This window comes from Anguilla rostrata, chromosome 5 (assembly GCF_018555375.3).
Source record: "Anguilla rostrata isolate EN2019 chromosome 5, ASM1855537v3, whole genome shotgun sequence".
In the NCBI taxonomy this organism is placed as follows: domain Eukaryota; kingdom Metazoa; phylum Chordata; class Actinopteri; order Anguilliformes; family Anguillidae; genus Anguilla; species Anguilla rostrata.
Window position 1 is genome coordinate 30,445,068 of NC_057937.1, and position 6,500 is coordinate 30,451,567.

Below are 6,500 nucleotides of genomic sequence, written 5' to 3' on the forward strand. Positions count from 1 at the left end.
GCAGAATTTAACAAAGGTCTCCACAAAAGGAGCATGCTTTATCAAAGGAACAAAATAGATGCAAACAAAAAAATGGTGGTATACATCTCCTTAACAAAAAATAAAAAACCTTCCCATCAACGGGGAGGTGGTCTGTCATGGTTCCATATTCTGTTTGCTACTCGGCGTCGTGGTTTGTGCTAATCGACGCCTTCTCGTGCTAATCGGCTACTCAGTATCCCTGTAGAGGAATCTGAGTGGTTATTCAGGAAACTGAGTGTGATAATCTTCAGAACCGCCTGAGATTCCCTTTGATTACTACTGATTGTTTGCACCTGATTGAGAGAGCTTATATACGCTCACGTGAGATCTGTTCTTCGCTTTAGTGTCTACTCACGTTACACGAAAGCCGGTAACAGTGAAAAGCTCTCTTAGAGAAAAGTGTGGTAAGGAAAAAAGGTATAGGATTTTGAATATAGCTTTTTGTTTTGACTAGTAGTAAGACTTACTAGTCCTACTAGTCATTTAGCTTTATTCCTTATTTTCCTTAACATGCCTATTTTGCCTTCCTCGTTATGAGGCATCTTTTCTTTTGCTTTTCTCCATTGCAGTCTTCACTAAAATTCTACTCACTCTTACGCCTTAGTTTTGTTCTCCTGCTGAGACATTTACTTTGTGTTGGGATATTCTCCCTTAGGAGTTGAGTCATTTCTTTTCGTTACCCCCTCCTTAAGTCTCTTACTGAGACCTAGTGATTTCCACTTCAGTGGTTAACTTAAAGAAATCCCCTTTTGAATTCACTGTAGTTGCGTGCGGTCGTTAACACTGCCCCACCCTCACGTGGACAGGGATTTGTCATCTGCAACGGAAGAAAAGTTAATTAGTGAAATTGAATGGAATACATTGCAGAATAGGAATAGGACAATTAAAAATGTTACTTGCCTTGAGATGGCAAAATGATGGGCATGGATATGAAGGGCCTCTGAAACTGCACCTCTGCCAAAGCATGCTGCCTCTGCAGGAGGTCGAGTTTTGCTCTTTGTACGTCCAACATCTTCTGCTGGAGGTAAGTTGATGTCTCCAGCTGTGCCTTGATGCCCTGCAGAACCACCAGCTTCTCCCTCTCCAACCGGAGAAGGTCTTTTGCACAACTCCCTGCCTCGACATTCCACCTCGCATTTGAGGTATTCTGCTGCGGGCTTCTGTCGGGGGGGGGGGGGGGGGGTCGTGTGGAATGGGGGAGAGCCACAGCAAGGAGGCATGTGAGCTTTGGGGTGGCGAGGAGGGCTCGGGGGGTGGGGTGGATGTCACCTCGCCAGAGGGCTGGGGGGTCGATGTTCCCTCGCCAGACCTGACATCAATGCCTCCCGAGATGCCTTGGGTGGCCGTGTGGCCTATGATCGACAGGGCCTTTTCCTCGTCAGGGGTGAGGCTGGGCACCGTGCTTGGTCCACCACCTGTCTTTGCCGTCTCTCTCCGCGCTGCCGCCCCTCAATTTTTTTCCTTACAACTGCCCACTCTGTGGGTGGACAGGAGCTGGAAGCTTGGCTATATTCATCCATACAGCCGCCTTTGCCTTATTGGAAACATTATTTCGAAAACTACCAAATAGGATGCTCTTGTGTTGTTATACTTAATCAAGCAAGATGTCCATTTCCTTAGGCAACTGCTTAGGTATAGTCTGAGAAACACTCGCAGAGAAGCAAGCTCCTTTTGAAAGGTATACCTTAGAAACCTCGTAGAACGTTAAGATACATTGAAACTGAAATGCAGCCCACATATCCGCACCTATTTTGGGCACCAGGTTTGTTTGTCTTCTCACTCTCTCTCTGAATTCAGCATTAGTCATCTAAAAGTTACACTGTTTTAGCTATAAATATACATATAATATTACATTTTAATTATTACAATAACTGTTAGCAAAGAGGAAAGGTTAAAACATTATTTTGGAGTCAGATAATCAAAATGACATTTTAATTAATCCCATTCCAGTAGCACCAGGTTATACTACACGCGTTCATTCGCCACTCAGATACTTCCACTGTTTGGTGGGTTGGAGGGGTTTATTGTTGGTGACCTCAACGTGATAAGTTCTGATTTCTTAAAGTTGGTGACCTATACGCTGTTTGGTGTATCTGAGGGGTTTATTACATTGTCAAATCCCTCTGCAGAGATTCAATATATTTGAAATAAGTCCCATCTTCCCTCTCCTTCAGGACACTCTTGAAAATCACATCCACAAGAAGGCGAAAATCTTGGCCAAAGATTAAGTAGAACTGAGGAAAGCTTGTTGTTCCCTGGGCTGTGCAGTTGTGTAAGAATGTCAGAATGTGGAGCATCTGTGGTCAGCTTTGTTTGGAACATGGAGGGAGGGCTCTAATCATATTGCCTAATGTCCAATTAAAATGCTCAGTGGTGCCATTTCCCATTGGGTGTTATTCAGTCCTGTGCAACTTCTTTATACCTGAGATCTAAAGGAAGTGTCTAATTAGTTCACTTTCAGAAGAAGCTCCCCGCTCTGAATGAATATACTGGGGAAAGCCATAAAAGAAAAAAATAATTATCCCACAATTTGCAAGTGACAGACTTCTAGACAGCAGTCTAATCAGGACACTGAAAACATGGGCAAGTTTAGTAAAATGATCTGTAATCACCAGCATATCCACAATTTTATTTGAATCTTCAGCACACCAGAAGTCATTACACACTAGCTCCAGAGGAGCAGTGGTCTTCATTCTTTCCAGCCGTGCACACCCCTCAGGCTCTGGAGTCCTCCTAATGATACAGTGGTCACAGGATCTCACAGATTCTCTCACATCTCTCTCAATATCAGCCCAATAGAATCACTGGTGGAAAAGGTGCAGTTCTGAACTGGCCCTGATGGCCAGGCCACCATTATCATTACAATCTCTGAGGACCTCTTTCCTCAAAGATGGTGGCACAATGTATTGGTATCTCTTATGTTCATAAGTTTGTGATTTGAAACCGTTTACAGAATCCCTCTATGGTCAGTGTATCCTATTCAGAAATGTGACCACTTTTTTTTTTCTGCTCTCTTGCTTTTTCTCACATGGATGGTCTATGGCGTTGCATTGCAAACAACATGGCTCTGGCTATGTCAGGGTCTTCCACCTGTTGCATCCTGAGGTCATACTGAGTGTAAGATGGTAATGCGTCTTCCCCAATGTCTGACAGACACTGCACATGATTTGCCAGCACAAATTACAACTGCTTATTTTTATCCCAGTCTCACAATCTGCATGGCTTTGTACAACTGCAGTGACTGTCCTTCTTTTTCCTGCTTACTGATTGCGTATTCTGACTTGCACTGGAAGATCTGCACTAAGACCATCTGAGGAAGTGTCTGTCGACAGTATGAATGGGCAGCTGAAGTCAGGGTGTGCCACTTTCCCAAGCAGCGCTCCCTTTAGTTGTACTGGGAGAACTGGCTGGGCTGAACAGGCCTGGACAGTTGGGGGCTGAGCTGCCTGAGGGTTTGGAAAAGGATGTGGGGCAGTTCACCTTTGTGGCCTGGAGCACAGCACCTGAAACACAGTCTGCTGGTCTGACAGTGGGAGACTGTAGTGTGTGTTCTGTCCTTACACACGCAGCAAGCACAGGAAGCACCAGATGCCCCATTACCCATTAACACTGTGGTGTGGACGAGACTGCCTAGACCCTTCTGTGCAGGAACATCAAGAACTTTGCATAGGATTTTGGCCATACGGTTAAGGCTGGACTTCTCATCTGAGGTAACAGACTGACTAGACTCCATAGCAAACTGTTTGCATGTCTTCAGCTCAAATGGCTGGATTGGCACATTAACACAGTCCTTTGTCACCGATAAGTTAGTTCTTGTTTACCTGTGGGGAGACACCAGCTCTTGATTTTTTTTTTCTCACATTGGTGCTCATTTAAATGTTCTTGGACATCTCTTGCTGTCCAGGGATCCATGGGCTTGCTCTTGAATATTAGCATTAGCTTGGGTCAGGGCAGTTTCTGAATTTCATCAATGAAGTTGTGATGATGTTTCTGTCCTTCTGCCCTGTTTCATAAGATGCTCTTTGGCAGTATATGCTGCTCTGTTTAAGCATAGCCATCAAAAGGGCCCTCACCTTGTTTTTATTTTTATTTTATTGGTTTATTCTTCAGGGACAATGCACACCAATCAACAGTCAAACTGTAAATGAGCCAGAGTTAGCCTGAAAGGCTAGTTTCCATCTGCTGTCTTCTGTCCTTCTGCCCTGTTTCATGAGATGCTCTTTGGCAGTATATTCTGCTCTGTTTAAGCGTAGCCATTAAAAGGGCCCTCACCTTGTTTTTATTTTTATTTTATTGGTTTATTCTTCAGGGACACACCAATCAACAGTCAAACTGTAAATGAGCCAGAGTTAGCCTGAAAGGCTAGTTTCCATCTGCTGTCTCTGTCCAGATGTTTAAAAGGCAGCCTAAAATTTCAAATAAAATAGAATTAAAATGCATGTGTTACAAAGATTTAAAAAAAAATGAAATGCATGACTCAAGAGGGACAATAAAAACATGAAAGGACAGATTAGCAAACAATGGCATGTAGACAAAACAAATGCACATATAAGCATAGTGTACATAAGACACTAAAGCAGAGCGGACACAATAACATAGACTATAGCATGCGTCAGTCAGAACAAACACACCTACAGTAAAAGCACATGTATGACACTAAAGCACATAGCATACACATCAGCATGGACAATAGCATGCACTGAACAAGACAAATGTGCATACTAGAGGCAAGACAAGCAAGCAGGACAAGACAGTTGGCAAGATGTCGGCAGAAGCAGCGGTTGTAGTACTAATGTACACACGTCTGGCTATTAATAAGCCATAATTTTAGCTGCCCTTTGATGGATTGGTAAGTACTAAGTTCTCTAAAATGCGCTGGTACTGAATTCCATTCCTGCGACGCCTTAACTAAAAATGCAGAGTGGCTAAAGGCGCTTTTTCTAATGGGTGCAACAGTCTCCTCGACTTGAACCTCTGGTTGCCTGGTTAATATTTGACCTGTGTAATGAATGTTTGAAGCGGAGGGGGAGCAGTGTTATGCAAGATTTTATAAACAAGTCAAAGATTGTAATTAGATTATCCCAACTCAAAAGTTTATACTTTCTTAAAATGAGGCACTGTTGGTAGGTGTTTGACTTCTGGTCCAAAACTTGGAGAGTCTGTTTGTACAATGTTTCAAGTGGCTTAAGTGTTTTATTAGCTTGTGCCAAACTTGTCACAGTATGTGAGGTGTGAAATTATCGTTGCATTCATATATAACTTGGCCGCGTCAGTGGTCATTGAATTTCTGATGAATCTGAAGTTAGATAAGTTAAACTTAACCCCATGACAATTTCTTCACATGAGACTTGAAAGTGAGTCTATCAGGATGCCCAGATATTTGAACTCAGAGACAACTTGTAGTTTTTCTCCTGATAGCATTATGTCTCGTCCTGGAGTGGTACATGGCTTTTTGGAGAAAAACATGCTGACAGTTTTAGTTATATTGAGTTGATGGCATGATTGATTTAGCCAAGCTGTGATGTGGCCCAGTGCATTGGTGAGTTTTGCTGCAGCCTTTGTTTTGTGCTGCCATATGCATAGATCACTGTGTCATCAGCATAACTGAATCTCCACGTCAGAGCACAGAGAGGGTAGATCGTTGACATAAAGGCCAAACAGAAGTGATCCTAGTACAGATACTTGTGGGACACCAGTATAGGAATTAAGAGCAGCTGATTGATGGTTGTGGACCTTCACGCATTGAGTTCTTTCATTTAGATATGACTCTGTCCACTTGAGGGCATCGTGGGAGAAGTTAAATGTGGACAGTTTGGCAATGAGTACCTTATGGTTTACTGTATCAAATGCCTTTCTCAGGTCAAGGAATACAGCCCCAACAGCACCTCCCTTGTCCATCATTGATTTTATCTTTTCTAGAAAGAAGCAGTTAGTGGTGTCTGTAGAGTGATGAGCTCTAAAGCCAAATTGCATGGGATGCAATGAAAAGGGGCTATTGTTTAAATGGGAGATGAGCTGTTCTCCTACCCACTTCTCTGCTACCTTGGACACTACAGGCAAGATGCTGAATAGCCTGTAGTTGCAAATAGCCTGAGGATCACCTGACTTAAAAATGGGTGATACGACGGCTGTCTTCCAAACATTTGGGAAAACCCCTTGTGAGATCGACAAGTTAATGATCTGTGTAATGGGGGGTGGGGGGGCTAAAGATTCTTTAAGGCACTTAAGCATAGCTGAGTCCATCCCATAGATATCTTTAGCTGTGGAAAGTTTGAGTGAGTTTATAATCATTTGTACTTTACTCTCTGTGATATAATTAATGTTAAATGAGGGCAAAGTGATATTTACTGGAGTAAGATTCTCACGTGTTGGGGAAACATTGTGCAATCTCGGCGACAGAGTCAAAGTATTCATTGAAGGCTTTTGCCAATTCTGCTGGATCTTGCAACAGGTTGCCGTTAATTTTTAGTTCTAATTGC